The sequence below is a fragment of the Lepidochelys kempii genome, chromosome 2, assembly GCF_965140285.1.
Source record: "Lepidochelys kempii isolate rLepKem1 chromosome 2, rLepKem1.hap1, whole genome shotgun sequence".
NCBI classification, from domain to species: domain Eukaryota; kingdom Metazoa; phylum Chordata; order Testudines; family Cheloniidae; genus Lepidochelys; species Lepidochelys kempii.
This window is the reverse complement of record NC_136381.1, coordinates 108,718,212-108,734,830: the sequence shown is the minus strand read 5'-3', so window position 1 is coordinate 108,734,830 and position 16,619 is coordinate 108,718,212.

Sequence of the window (16,619 nt, the reverse complement as noted above, 5' to 3'; positions counted from 1 at the left end):
CAAAAATTAAAAGGTACAGTGACTAGAGTGAAATCCCTGCAAGCTGCATGGATGGAAAAGTGCATACACTTTTCAAAGACACCATAATAGAGGCTCAACTTAAATGAATACCCCAAATTAAAAAACACAGTAAAGGAACTAAAAAAGAGCCACCGTGGCTTAACAACCATGTAAAAGATGCAGTGAGAGATAAAAAGGCATCTTTTAAAAAGTGTAAGTCAAATCCTAGTGAGGTAAATAGAAAGGAGCATAAACACTGCCAAATTAAATGTAAAAGTGTAATAAGAAAAGCCAAAAAGGAGTTTGAAGAACAGTGAGCCGAAAACTCAAAAGATAATAACAAAATGTTTTTTAAGTATATCAGAAGCCGGAAGCCTGCTAAACAACCAGTGGGGCCCCTGGACGATCGAGATACAAAAGGAGCACAAAGCTCAGTGGTTTGAACATTGGCCTGCTAAACCCAGGGTTGTGAGTTCAATTCTTGAGGGGGCTATTTAGGGATTGGTCCTGCTTTGAGCAGGGTGTTGGACTAGATGATCTCCTGAGGTCCCTTCCAACCCTGATATTGTGTGTGTGTGTGAAAGACGATAAAGTCATCGCGGAGAAACTAAACGAAATCTTTGCTTCAGTCTTCATGGCTGAGGATGTTAGGGAGATTCCCAAGCCTGAGCCATCTTTTGTAGGTGACAAATCTGAAGAATTGTCACAGATTGAAGTGTCACTAGAGGAGGTTTTGGAATTAATTGATAAACTTAACAGTAACAAGTCACTGGGACCAGATGGCATTCACCCAAGAGTTCTGAAAGAACTCAAATGTGAAATTGCAGAACAATTAACTATGGTTTGTGACCTGTCCTTTAAATCAGCTACTGTACCCAATGACTGGAAGATAGCTAATGTAAAGCCAATATTTAAGAAGGGCTCTAGAGGTGATCCTGGCAATTACAGACCAGTAAATCTAAAGTCAGTACCAGGCAAATTAGTTGAGACAATAGTAAATAAAATTGTCATATACATAGAAGAACATAAATTGTTGCACAAAAGTCAACATGGTTTCTGTAAAGGGAGATCGTGTTTTACTAATCTATTAGAGTTCTTTGTGGGGTTCAACAAACATGTGGATTTCCAGAAAGCCTTTGACAAGGTCCTGCACCAATTACGTAAATTAAGTTGTCATGAGATAAGAGGGAAGATCCTTTCATGGATTGAGAACTGGTTAAAAGACAGGGAACAAAGGGTAGGAATAAATGGTAAATCTTCAGAATGGAGATGGGTAACTAGTGGTGTTCCCCAAGGGTCAGTCTTCTGACCAATCCTATTCAACTTATTCATAAATGACCTGGAGAAAGAGGTAAACAGTGAGGCGGCAAAGTTTTCAGATGTTACTAAACTGCTTAATATAGTTAAGACCAAAGCAGACTGAAGAACTTCAAAAAGATCTCACAAAACTAAGCGAATGGGCAACAAAATGGCAAATGAAATTTAATGTGGATAAATGTAAAGTAATACACATTGAAAAAAAACAACCCCAATTATACATACAATATGATGGGGGCTAATTTAGCTACAAGTAATCAGGAGAAAGATCTTGGAGTCATCATGGATAGTTCTCTGAAGACATCCACGCAGTGTGCAGCAGCAGTCTAAAAAGCAAATGGGATGTTAGGAATCATTAAAAAAGGCATAGAGAATGAGACGGAGACTATCTTATTGCCCTTATATAAGCCCATGGTACGCCCACATCTTGAATACTGTGTACAGATGTGGTCCCCTCATCTCAAAAAAAGATATACTGGCATTAAAAAAGGTTCAGAAAAGGGCAACTAAAATGATTAGGGGTTTGGAACGGGTCTCATCTGAGGAGAGATTAAAGAGGCTAGGACTTTTCATCTTGCAAAAGAGGAGACTAAGGGGGGATATGATAGAGGTATATAAAATCATGAGTGGTGTGGAGAAAGTGAATAAGGAAAAGTTATTTACTTGTTCCCATAATATAAGAACTAGGGGCCACCAAATGAAATGAATGGTTAGCAGGTTTAAAACAAATAAAAGGAAGTTCTTCTTCACTCAGTGCACAGTCAACCTGTGAAACTCCTTGCCTGAAGAGGTTGTGAAGGCTCGACTATAACAGGGTTTAAAAGAGAACTGGATACATTTATGGAGGTTAAGTCCATTAATGGCTATTAGCCAGGATGGGTAAGGAATGGTGTCCCTAGCCTCTGTTTGTCAGGGGGTGGAGATGGATGGCAGGAGAGAGATCACTTGATCATTACCCATTAGGTTCACTCCCTCTGGGGCACCTGGCATTGGCCACTGTCCGTAGACAGGATACTGGGCTGGATGGACCTTTGGTCTGACCCAGTATGGCCATTCTTATGTTCTTATGATGTAATTAAGCCTACCTAAGCCCTGGTATAGACTCTGCTTCTGTTAATTTGCCTCTCTGGACTAGTCAACACTAGAAACGCTACAGCACAGTGGCCAGCTGCTCGTGCAGATGCTCTATGCTGGTGGGAGAGCTGTCCACACAGACGCTTAGTTCGGTGTAACTTATGTCACTTGCGGGGAGGTGTATGAGACCTATGTTCAGTGTCTGCTTTTCAGTGAGATTAGTTATATTGAAAGTGAAACAGATGTAAGAAGTGAATTTGAGGGTCAAGACAAGAACACATTTATATCCAGATATGGCTAAGTCAGACAACATACCTTGTTTGTTTAGAGATTTAGGGATTTAAAAGTCGCTTTAGGATAAGAGGAAAATTTCTGTTCTGTTAAGTCTGATGTACGTAAAAGAAGCATCACAAGCCATTGACAATTTTTCAAAGTTCTGCCCAATACTCCTATAATTGTGATGTCCAATTTCTATAAAAATTCACATTAATCAAACAGTGTAGTTATGTAGGATATTTAATAGGATTGATTGTTATTCTAGGGACCAAATCCCAAGATCCTTTTGCAGAACCAGGGCAACGCCTACTGGGCACAGCAAACCCCTCCCCCATGCAGCAAAATTCTGTAAATCTCTGCACTAACTAAACCTCTTTCTTTGGATCATCTACCCCTAGTATCACAAAGCCACTGCTTGTCAGCCAACGTATTACTTGTCATTTTCTCCACTTGTCAATAATTCAGAGGAAAGCCTATGCAGTAGAGCAGTTCAGTTAATGTCATGATGTTGCAGTAGCTTGCTCAAGATCTTACCAACTCCAAAATTTTGGCAGAGCTGCCTGCAATTTTCCTTCTGGCCACTGTTCTGCTTAGAAAGTAAGCAACAGCTGTTGTCTGTAGTTACTTCCCATCCATCCTTAAGCTCAGAAAGTCTGACCAATGGGGCAGAGTCCACCCAGGGCAGACAAGAGCACCAGGGGAGCTGGACCTATAGAACCATGGTAGCAGCAACTTTAAACTCACCTGTCCATTATTGTTCAGTAAAGGGAGAGTAATTCAGGTATTAAAGAACAAATCACACATGACAAATGCTCATCAAGTCATTTAATGCACTTTCTGGAAGGTGCTCATATACTACAGTGATGAAGGTGGTAAATATACCTGAATAAAATAGACTACTGGGTAGAAATTGTGAAGGGGAAAGGGGAAATATCCAAAAAAGGGTATTAAGAATAATATTACACAACAGTGGAAGATCCCAGTCAGGTATATGGATCCTGCACCAGACCACAGTTTTAAAGCCAGCTTTTCCCAGCTGGCTCCTTTAAATTAACCTCACCCAGTGATTAAAAAAGACTTTCACTGCCAAACAGAATTCAAACTTTTTTTAAAAATTAATAGAAATGTCCTTTCCTCTCGACATCTCTGCGAGGGTGCAATCTTCCTCCACTTCTGGAAGGTCAGGTCAAACCATCTCAATCCTTTCTCACCTGGGCTGGGAGAGGCAATCAATCCTTTTCCTGTTAATGTCTCTCCCCACTGTGAAGAAGAGGTAGATTATACATTGCCCTCCTTTACAGAACTTGTCCTGGTCAGCTGAGAGAGAGTGGAGCTTCGTCCCTACACTACAAGGCTTCTGGTTCCAGGCCTTTAAAGAAACAGTAGCCTGTTCCCTTACTCCTCTTACCCCAATTATTACCCCAGGATCACTTCTCTCCCAGTATCTACTTCTGCTATTTCCTAGGCCCTACTCTGCTCCAGAATTTCTGGAATGGGATAGCCTGGCCTCTCAGACTTCCCCCTCTGCCTGGGCCAGTATAGCCCATTACAGATCCCATTTTGGTGCATACTATACATGCACACAATAAAAACCCCAACCCAAAGAGCATACAATCCATTCAAATAAGTGCAACCTCTCTATCCCTTGCCTAAAACAAACCTGTTCCCCAGCAGGCTGCAGATAGGGGGCTAAGGAAGCCAGCCTATTTGCTGAGGAAAGTTATCAAAAAATATTTGAAATTACTATACGTACTTTAGGTATTTCTGAGTACACCCAAAAAATATACCTTGCTGTTACACTATTGTTTGAGATTTGACATGCTGTCATATACAGGAGAACTAGGACTACAGTTACAAAATTGGTATTAACAAAATATATCAAACCAAAGAAAAACACTATAATATTTATATATTTAGACATAAGTAGCAAGAATATAAAGCTATGAAATACTATCACTTCAGTTTACAAACTCATTGCCACATGAAAGTTTGTGGACACAGATTATAAACAGAGTGTAGGAATGCCTATCAACAAGACTTACATGCAAAATCTTATGTGATCCAGACATGAACCTAACAAAATTTCTTGACACAAAATAAGTTTATGAGAGGCCAGAAACATAGAAAACCAAGCAATTCCTCTCCCGAAACTGCAATGGCAACAAAATTCAACTACAGACACTAGAAATTAAGAACTCCTTGCCCAAAAGGAAACCCATTGTAATTGTGGTGATACAACATACCCTCATGCAATTCAACGCCCCTCCAAAGAGCAAAACTATTGGTTGTGGTTACCAGCAATCATTAGTAAATATAACCATTTTGCCAAAGTCTGAAAAATACAGAAGCAGCCTAAGAAGTCTATACAAAGCCATTCAGAGCATTATGAGAAGCAGATTCAGTGTACAGACTCCTCAAGCAATAGTGTACAGGCAACTCTCCAACACCACATTCTACAGGCCACTATCCTCTGACCGCACTGAGGAGTACCAAAAGAAACTACACCATCTGCTCAAGAAATTCCCTGCTACAGCACGGGAACAAATCTACACGGACACACCCTCAGAGCCCCGACCAGGGGTATTCTATCTGCTACCCAAGATCTATAAACCTGGAAACCCTGGACACCCCATCATCTCAGGCATCGGCACTCTTACAGCAGGATCATCTGGCTATTTGGACTCTCTCTTCAGACCCTACGCTAACAGCACTCCTAGCTATCTTCGAGACACCATCGACTTTCTGAGGAAACTACAATGCATTGGTGATCTTCCTGAAAACACCATCCTGGCCACCATGGATGTAGAAGCTCCTTATACAAATATTCCACATGAGGATGGACTACAAGCTGTCAGGAACAGTATCACCTGGTGGCTGAGCTTTGGGACTTTGTCCTCACCCACAACCATTTCAGATTTGGAGACAACTTATACCTTCAAGTCAGGGGCACGGCTATGGGTACCCACATGGCACCACAGTATGCCAACATTTTTATGGCTGAGTTAGCACAATGCTTCCTCAGCTCTCGTCCCCTAGAGCTCCTCCTCTACTTGCGCTACATTGATGACATCTTCATCATATGGACCCACAGGAAGGGGGCCCTTGAAGAATTCCACCTGGATTTCAACAATTTCCACCCACCATCAACCTCAGCCTGGACCAGCCCACATAAGAGATCCACTTCCTGGACACTACAGTGCAAATAAGTGACGGTCACATAAACACCACCCTATACTGGAAACATACTGACTGCTAAACCTACCTACATGCCTCCAGCTTCCATCCAGGACACATCACACAATCCATTGTCTACAGCCAAGCCCTAAGATACAACCGAATTTGCTCCAATCCCTCAGACAGAGGCAAACACCTACAAAATCTTTATCAAGCATTCTTAAAACTACAATACCCACCTGGGGAAGTGAGGAAACAAATTGACAGAGCGGGTACCCAAAAATCACCTACTTCAGGACAGGCCCAACAAGGAAAATAACAGAACACCACTGGCCATGACGTACAGCCCCCAGCTAAAACCTCTCCAGCACATTATCAATGTGCTACAACCTATCCTGGAAAACAATCCCTCACTCTCCCAGACCTTGGGAGGCAGGCCAGTCCTCGCTTACAGACAGCCCCCAACCTGAAGCAAATACTCACCAGCAAATACACACCATACCACAGAAACACTAACCCAGGAACCAATCCCTGTAGCAAACCTTGACACCTACTCTGTCCCCATATCTACTCTAGCGACACCATCAGAGGACCCAACCACATCAGCCACACCATCAGAGGCTCATTCACCTGCACGTCTACTAATGTTATATATGCCATCATGTGCCAGCAATACCCCTCTGCCATGTACATTGGCCAAACCGGACAGTCCCTACATAAAAGAATAAATGGACACAAATTGGACATCAGGAATGGTAACATACAAAAGCCAGTAGGAGAACACTTCAATCTCCCTGGACATTCTAGAACAGATTTGAAAGTAGCTATGCTTGAAAAAAAACAAACAAAAAACTTCATAAACACACTTCAAAGAGAAACAGCAGAACTAAAATTCATTTGCAAATTTAACACCATTAATTTGGGCTTGAATAGGGACTGGGAGTGGCTGGCTCATTACAAAAGCAGTTTTGCCTCTCCTGGAATTGACACCTCATCTATTATTGGGACTTCATCCACCCTGATCGAATTGGCCCGGTCAGAACTAGTTCTCCACTTGTGAGGTAACTCCCTTCTCTTCATGTGTCAGTATATTTATGTCTGCATCTGTAATTTTCACTCCATGCATCTGAAGAAGTGGGGTTTTTACCCACGAAAGCTTATGCTCAAATAAATCTCTTAGTCTTTAAGGTGCCACTGGATTCCTTGTTGTTTTTGTGGATACATGGTGTTGGTGTTACAGTACATACTTTATACAACAGAATAGTATAAGCCAGGCAAAGGGTTGTGCACTAATCCAACTGAAGTAACCAATAACATAAAACCTTCATTCCCATCTCCAAAAAACTACAGAAACCTCCCACCATTTCCACTGCATACAGCTCCACAACATTTCCCATAGTTTTTGGGAGAAGAGGATAGACAAATATGACCCAACACTGAATCCTTCAACTGGATCACACATACACCCTTCTTTAGACAATTGGACAGGGTTCCATCTAAACCTGGCATAAGAAGAATACCTGCCTCCCCAATTATCGAGGAAAGGGCTAAATACGCTGCAATAGTGTGGGAAGAACTTTCTACTACAGTGGTTCCCAAACTTGTTCTATCGCTTGTGCAGGGAAAGCCCCTGGCAGGCCGGGACGGGTTGTTTACCTGCCGCATCCGCAGGTTCGGCTGATTGCGGCTCCCAGTGGCCGCAGTTCGCTGCTTCAGGCCAATGGGAGCTGCTGGAAGTGGTGGCCAGTACGTCAATTTCAACATTATTAACATAAATTTCACTACAATTTATATATATTATACCCCAAACTAGCTGCTTATGAAAGTGAAGAGAACTCCTATTGTCCATGATTTCAAGTCCCAACAGTTTAAAAGAAACCTATGGTTTGAGGATGCCCAGTAATGCAAGCTGATGAAATTATATGAGCACAAGGTCTGCCTGCTCCATATTCTCACATGTATTCAAAGAGATAAATATGACATTAAATTTATAAATGTGACTTTATTTATTACCTGCACAAACAAACAAAGGAAATCTGGCCTCTCTCCCGTAGCAAGTCTGATTACATAAAGAACATCAAAAACATAATTCTTCCAGAAGAAGCTTATTACCCAGCTAGAGAAAATTAAACCCAGTTCACACAGAGATGGAACCCCTCTAACCATACAGCAGGGACAGCATTGGTACCAGCAATGCAAACTTCCTTACACCTCTTGCCAATGTGCTACAACTGTGACAGCATGTCTAGGAGCAAGACAAGAGTTTAGTCTCCATGCCCAATCTTCTGGGACAGCTAACAAGGGTCCCAGTTAGTACCCTGGTGTTTTGAGGTAGTGATTTTTGTGATATGGACATCTGCTGGACAGAGACCACCAGTTCAGTCCACCAGGAACTAAAACAAACTTACTGAATAAAACACTTGTTTTTAAAAACAACATATACTCTCTTACTAGTGTCTAACAAGTGCCACTATAGTTTTGTTGCTGTTAAACATACCATATATACCAGATTTAAGTAGGCATATCAAAGCACACCCTTTTCTGATAGGCCATCTATCAAATAACATGCTTACTAATATATGGAGGTAACCAGGTATAGTAAGTAAACCTTTTTGAAGCTTGTATATACACTTAGTTGATTCTTATCACAGTTACGAGTAGTACAGTGATGAACTAGAGATTGCTATGTTTGACCATATAGAAATGTGAAATCTATAAAATAAGCCACATTAGAGAATAGGTGGCCATTTAAACTGTCAAGTGAAACACTACAATGCACACTTGCTCCCTAATTCAGAGCTGCATGTGTCAGTATATAAGCCTTAGGAGAAAAACCAAGTTAGCTCTCGTTTAACTGTTGATCACTGAAACAATTAACACCTTTCAAAGCATGACATTTAATAGACATCACATCTTTCAGTGATTGTGTTCCCTCCCCACCTTTCATTTTATTCTCTCTTTTCCCTTTAAAAAACAAACAAAACATATGAATTGTTTTGGTTCAGTTATTCTATTTTTTTATTTTAGAAATATGTTAAGAATGTATAGTCATATTGCAGGAAAACATTAATAGCAGGGTTAATAGAACTATAACCTTACTGGGATTTAAGCTCACTAACTTTGTATTATGAAGAAAACTATTCATCCTCTAGGCCAGTACTACTCAAAGTGGTGGTGCGCGGACTGGTGCCGGTCTGTGAGCTATCGGCTGCCGGTCTGCGCGCACATTGGAAAAAAAATTGCCGGTCCCCCTCATCAGATAGCTTGAGAAGCACAGCTTTAGGCTACACAGTCCTTGAGAAGGATAATCAGTGATTGCAATACAGGCAAACTGAGAAGAGAAGAGATGCCAACCAAGTGAAGCTCCACTAATTTCCCCCTCCATCCCTCCCTTCATTCAGCTCCATGTAATAGCAATGCTTCTCCTGCACTGGAAAAAGAGTTTTCTTTGAACAATAATGCATCATCATCATCTATACTTCCCCGTCCTTAATGGCCCACTCCTTTCTCTGTATCCTTTTAAGAGCTTTCCCACCATTGCCATTTAAGTACTAATTACAAATATGAAAATTTTTGACAGCAAAGTGATGACATTTCAGTTGTGACAGCTTTCTGAAACAGATGTTTCCAGCATTTACAAGGTAAATATGCCCAATGACTGAAGTACACACTAAACATAGAATATACAGCTCTGTGTTCTCCAAGTACTAGGCAACATGAGTTCTCAACTATAAAATCAGAAAGTTAGTTTTTATTTGGTCTTTATCCAGGCAAAGCTCACAAGCATTTTACCTGACTAGAACCTGATCAAGGAATTCAGGATTTGTGTCTAAAGGCACTGTTAATTTCTAGGCATTCCCTTCATAGGGGCCCCGCTCTGTAAATCTTACATTGGCCTGTACTTCTTACACAAGTAGTCCCACTGAAAAAATAGTTCTCACTGAATAGTTCACATGCCAGTAAATGATACCCAAAAATATGCAGCATTGTTCATAAGTTTTCTGGGAGTAATAAAAATTGCAGTGTACTACAAATGGCTTTCTTTGTGCAACTCTTAATGCTACATACTTACATCACTACAACCAGAGGTGAATTTCAGGATAAGAGCCCTTCCTAAAGGCAAATGAACTAGATTATCCCATAGTCAGCAATGCTGAAATTTGAGCTCCATGCTTGCTACGCTAAATACAGTATCTCATTTCTTGCTACTCTGGTCTATTTGTTATCACTAAAGTTATGCTCTTGGCCTGCCATTTTAAACTATCATCACCATCTTCCTTCTCAAGCCTTTCTAGTAGTTTCCATGATACTACCTTTAACTACATACTAATATCTCATTGACTTTTACCAAACACTGATAGGGCATCCAGTGCATTAAAAAGAGCCTTCCAGCTACAGCATCCCCTACCTTTATAACCACCTACTCCCTACTAACTCTCTTGATTACAGTGCTACCCACTTATAGGAAATTTTTTCCCAGCATGCCTCTCTGGGACTGACCCCTTAAATTTTGTAAAACTAAACACCTGTAGCTCTAAAAGGTGGTGATTTTACAAATAGCTGCTACTTAATACACTGCTTTCTCTTATAGTTGGTAAGTACCCTTAGTTCTTATTATTCGTGAGGTAATAGTACACTTTTCTAAGTTTTCTTTCTGAATTTATTTCTAGTGCAATTGAAGTGCACCTATTCATACCTCTGAGTGTAACAGGCTTTGCCTGCCTCTTGGAATCTTCTTTGAGTCTACTCTTTATGCTCAGCCTAGCCTTTTCTCTGTTTTTAGCAATCTCCAACTTTTCTTCAAATTCACTCTTTGACCATGATTCTACCACTAACTGCCCAGCCACTCCTATCATTCTGATTCAGACTTCTGATTTTGTTCATTTTATAGAGCAATAAGTTAATAAAAAACCTTGTAGCTAAGAAGCCATGTGTCCAGTTTAACTGCATAATCCCTTTGTGTTTGTTGTGTCCACCCTTTCCATTTGTTGACACTTTAACTATCCAGACTCTAGCCTTCCAACAGGGCTTCATGCAGATATACAGGGTCTGTCCATGCAGTTAAAGTATTAGTTGGTAAGCTCCTGGGGGCCAAGAACTTTTCTCCATATGTGTCTGAAATGCCTACTACACCAAGTGTGCTTTACAAAGAATAAATAGAGTAAAACTGGAAGCCTGAAACAATCCTGTTCTTCACCTCTCTGTTGATATGTGTTGCTCTTCTTTTTTTCCATTTCATTTATCTAGGCTTTTTGTCCTTCTTACTGTTGCTCTTTTCAATTTCTCTGGGCTCCCTCTTCCCTGCCTCTGGTGCCCCTCTCTACATGTGCCAATTTTCTTTTGTTTGCATGCTTTTCTCTTGTTTGTCCCTTTACCCCACTTTCCTCTACTAACACTGTTTTAATTCTTCTGCAGAGCCAGCATTGCTTTTCCCTTCTCCCTTTTGCAGGGCTCCCCAGATCTCTGTTCCTTTTTCAAGCCCCCCATCTCCATTCCAATCCTCTGATACTGTGGCAGGGTGATACTATTGTTAATGCCTCCTCTTAGGTTTTAAAGCCATCTTCATACATGCCCATAAGGACGCTCCTGCTCCCTACCTCCACAAACACATCTCCCCTTCTAGTGCTGGACTTTCTCTTCACACACACCCCTTCCCCTGTCATCTCTCTTTGGAATCTTCATTCCTCAATTTCTGCTCCCAATTCTCTCCTCAACATACATAAGAACAGCCATACTGGGTCAGATCAACAGCCCATCTAGCCCAGTATCGTCTCTTCCAACAGTGACCAATGCCAGGTGTCCCAGAGGGAATGAACAGAACAGGTAATCATCAAATGATCCATCTCCTGTCACCCATCCTCACACTAACCCCACAAAGTCTGCCCCACCTACCCCCATTTCCTGGGCCCTCACTCTGGTCTCCCTTGTTCTCTGCTCCAGCAACTCACTTCCCTCTATTCTCCTAGTCCAAATTATTTCTGCCCCTTCTGGAGCTCCACTTATCTGCTCCATGTGTTGTCACTTCCCTCCTAGTTCTGTTACCCTCACAATCCTCCCCCCACACCTCCTTTTGCCACCTCATGTTCTCTACCCTTCCCACCCTCTTGATTCCCTAGTTCCCTGCTCTCTTAGGAGTGCAGTTCTCTCTCCCCAATCTCTGAGGCTCCCATTTCTTTGCCTGTCTTCTGGTCCCTACACTGTACCCAAGTTCTCTATTCCTCCATCGTAGTTCTATACTTACCCTGTTTTCTGACCTTCATTCTCCGTGTTCCTTCTGACCCCCCTTGTTTTCTGCTATTTGTTTTCCTTTCCATCCTTCTGCCCCTTTAGTTCCTTTTCCCCTCCATGTGGAACTCCAAATTGCCTACCTTTCCTCCCCAGCTTTCTAGAGAGTCTATTGCTAGTCTGTCATTGACAGTGATGCAATCACTGTCCTTGGGTGGGGAAACAGGAGCTTCTTGGAAGAAGCCCAAACAGCAATGTGTGAGACCAAAATGCTGCAGTGGTGACAACAGCTGAAGTAGAGGGGCCCTATTGGTATTTGACAACTAGGTGCCCCTTAGATCTGCCCTGAAATAAAGCTATTTCATTGTAGTGCAAATAACATTCAACATTATCCACATGAAAACCTGGTTACTTAACAGTTAAGGTTGCTCAAGTGCATTTCCTTTCAATCAAATGACTAATAATCAAAGAAAGCATCAGTTCAGGCAACATTAACATGCAGATTAACCACAATTTGTATCTCTAGCCACCCACCGAATTAAAATGCTCAAAACACAATCAGACTGTTCAGCTCCACAAAATACTCCCCAATTTAAGGTAGGGGAATTGGAATTTTTTACTGTCTGTATGGTGTTTAGCACAACTGGGCCCTGATCCTTGATAGGTGCTACTGTAATGCAAAAAAAAAAAATTAGTATTTGATTAACTGGTCATTTCCTTTATTTTTAATAGTTGCACTGACAGGAAATGCAGCTGAGCACTGTGAGCGCTACATTAACCAAGTGTGGTTGGTTGGTTTGACTACTTTTTAAAAAAATGTTGGGGTAGTTTTGGAGCGTCTGAAGGGTGTAGAAGAGCCGGGGATACCAGGAGCTGGTGAGCAAGTCGGGGCGAGGGTAGAAGAAGTGGAGAGACCTGTAGTAGCAGGGAGTTGTGCACAGAGGATGGTTAGCAAGTGGTGTATGGTGGGGGAACATGGGGAAGGATGGCTATACAGGGGGGAGGAGAAGTAGGTTGGGGGATGGTGCATGGGTGGAATCAGTGCTCTGTGAAGCGAGGCATAGGGAGGGAGCTATGAGTTGGGAGTATCAGGAGTGAGAAGCAGTCTTCTGCTGGACAGAAGCATGACAGGAGATAGGAGGCTTATGCTGGTAGAGCCAGAAAGAACCTGGCTTTCCTCTAGTGAACCTCCTAGAGGAAGCTTTCCCAAGAGGAGGTCTACTCCTATGGGGCTTTCTATCATCATCAGTCTGAGATTCCCATTGGCAAAGCTAATGAAGAGTGTGGAGGAAAGCGGCGCTGTGTGAGAGGAAGGGAAGATGTGTGAGGGTGGCAACAGGTCCCCAGTCTGCCACCCTGGCCCCTGAAGCTTAGCCCTACTGTCTATCTGAGCCCTACTGCCTCACCCAGTCTTTTAGCCCTTGCTGGTTAAACATCCCCAGTGACTGCCTTGCTTGGTTCCCTAGTTCCATGCCCCCCCTCAACCTCCTAACTCACTGAATACAGGAAAAATGTTTACATTTGTACGTCTGTGCAATAGGGCAAGGGACTGGGAGCCAGGCTGGGTACTGCAGCTGGGGAAATGGGCCAGGCAATGGGGCTCTGGGAGTTAATGAGGACAATTGCTGTCCAATCCCTGTGCATGTTGCATCCCTGGCTTCCTAACCCTGTTGCTCTCTCTGATTCCAGCCTCTGAGCATATCTCACCGTTTCAGTTCCATCTCCCACTGACAAATTAACCTGGGGCACAAGGACCTCTGGTCCAACAGACCGGGAGTCTGTTTTGGCCAGGGTTTGAATTGGAACGTGGAAAAGCGGTGGATCTTTCCCAAGCACCACCCACAAAATAAGCTTTGTCCAATAGACATGGTAAAATGACATACCACTCGCAACAGATTGTGCACATGTTCAACATATTATTACTGGACTCCCCTGGCTTGGCTGTCCCTCACTGAGGTCCAGATACACCATAGTTACAATAGACTTGTGTCTAGGGCCCTGGATCCTAGAGTCAGGTATTGATATCAGAATCTCATTTGAAATAATAGTTTTGAGTCCTCATGGTTGAGGAGAAAAGCTTGAAAAGGTGAATGGGGTGTGTCAAGGCTAATTTCCCACTCTGGCACTTTGAGCGCAGAAGGTGGGAGCCCGCAAGGATTCTAAAAATGAATACTGGCCACTCCAGGCTTGTATTAAATTCCCAAGGTTACAACTTTTCTCTGACCTTGAATTGGTAAATGCTGATACCACACAGGTGTAGAACCCCTTTGGTAGTCCAGGAAGGCCCCCTTGGGAATTCCTTCCTGTGGGGTACCCTCAAGCCCTTTCACCCCCTCCTCCCGGTAAGAGCCGAGAAAGAAAAAAAGGAAATCAGCTGTTGCCATCAGCTAATTAAACAACATGTGCACAAACCTCTTAAGACACAAAAATCCAATTCTGTTCTTAAAAAAGGTAAATTTTATTTTTTTTAAAAAAAGGAAGAAAATATATCTGGGAACTTAGGCTATTGCTAGATTTTAAAAGAGCAACTACAATGATTAAGCACCAAGAATAGCTTCCTTGAGGTCCAGCTTAAAGGTTACAAGCAAAACAAAAGCACCTGGGGTTAGCACAGAGGTATCCACAAGCTATAAAGAAATAAAAGAGATAAACCTAATTGCGTCTTCCTAGACGTTTCCTGATCTACTTACATATCTGGGGTTTTAAATGAGTAGTTTCTAGGTATGATACTGATGATAGTTTCATACCTGGCCCAAGCTTCTCACAGCATAGTTTCTGCCCAGTCCGCCTCTCCCTGGGAGAACAACAGACAGACAAAAGGGGAGTCGTTTTTCAATTTTAAAAAGTTCTAGCCTTCCCATTGGCTCTTTTGGCCAGGTGCCCACTCACTTCCCTTTTACCTAGGCATAGTAGTGAGACTTTTTAACCCTTTACAGGTAGAGCAATTAGACAACAGCTACTAAGAGGGATTTTAAAGCTACTGGCTGGCTGGGTATCCATAAAAGGGAGTTACCCCACCCCCCTTCATATGTATCTTCAGCAGAGGGAGATGCAGCAGCAGCTAAAACCAAGGAGGAAGCTGTCTGGGCTTACACCCATCACCGGACCCATCCTGCTCTTGTGGTAGAGGAGGAAACTGACTGGTTGAGGTCTTGGGTGTACCTTACTAGGCTGTGTGGGATGTGCTCCCCCTTACCAGGGCTTGAATTACCTACTGGGCTCTGAGACATTAGTTTCCCTATAAAGGGACTCAAATGCCCTCAGACTCTACTCCTCTCATCTGGCCTTTTAGCTCCTCAGGTCAGGTGTGTGTAAGTGGGGTGGGGTAAGAAGTGGTGCCCATCTCTTTGTGGTTCCAAAATGATGCCATTTACAATAGAATGTGGAGATCTGACAGCCTCCTTCATTACTACATCCTGTGACTGCAGTGAAATAAATAATGTTGACCTTTAATTCATCATGAGAGATCTGAGTTTCCCATTATTGGGCACTGAGAAGAATGCGGCATTCCCACCTCTGAGTTGCTGTTTCAAGTTCTGCTTCGACTTAGATTGACATTGGTTCATCAGTTTAGATTTCTTTAACATTTTCAGGGTTTTCTCCACAATCATAAGTGAAAGCTGAGATTCTGTAGAACAAGATGGCAGCCTCCTGCCTCCAAAAAAGTACTGGTTTGCAAACCCAGTCCAATTTCAGTCCCTGATTCTGATGAGCCACAAAGGTTCACCAGAGAAAGAAACTAATCTGCTCATCACACCACATCATAATCCTAGACTTTCAACGGAGACAAACTCTTGTGTATACAATGCCTACAACGAGGCCCTTATTGGGGATTCCAGGCACTACTGTAATATAAATAATAAGGCAATATAAATAAGGCCCCCTGCTCACTGTATATGCCTATTATTGATAGGGACAAAGCATGGGGGCAAAATTACTTGACAAACAAAACTAGCAGCTTCCAAATTTATCTGATTTCCTGAGGTTGGCCAAGAGTGTGAGCCTGTTCTGAGAGACTTCACCAGGTCTATTTGAATGGAACTTCTGTTCTTAAAGAGTGACATGCCAGGGAACATGATGTTTTTGTGTATGATGATTAACTCAGCAGGAAGCATAGAGGGAAATCAGATTTGGGGATGGAAAGTGCAGTAGCTAGGATCCCTGGAGGTGGCAGGGCAGAAGGTCCAGTAGTTAACATTAGACAATGGAAATAACTGCTGGACATAGTTCAACTTTTTTTAGTTAAACTAGATCATGATAAATAAAAGGAATATTTTTTTGTTGTTGTGTAAAATTTAGAATGTGGTCTGTTTCTGAGACATTAGGAGATGAGTATAGGTGTGTGAAGTTTGGAGAAAATGGGAAATGTTTCTTTAGCAACAGGGATTTGGAAAAAATTACTGTTTGGGAAAATCTTTTAAAAGGGCTTACTTTTAAACCTCAAACGTTTAAATAGTTAACTGCACAAAGAAGAAAAGTTAGTTGGCCTCTGAAGAGCAGGTAGGTTTAAATTCAAACGCCAAATTTAATCAGTGTGAAACAAGGCAGTTTTA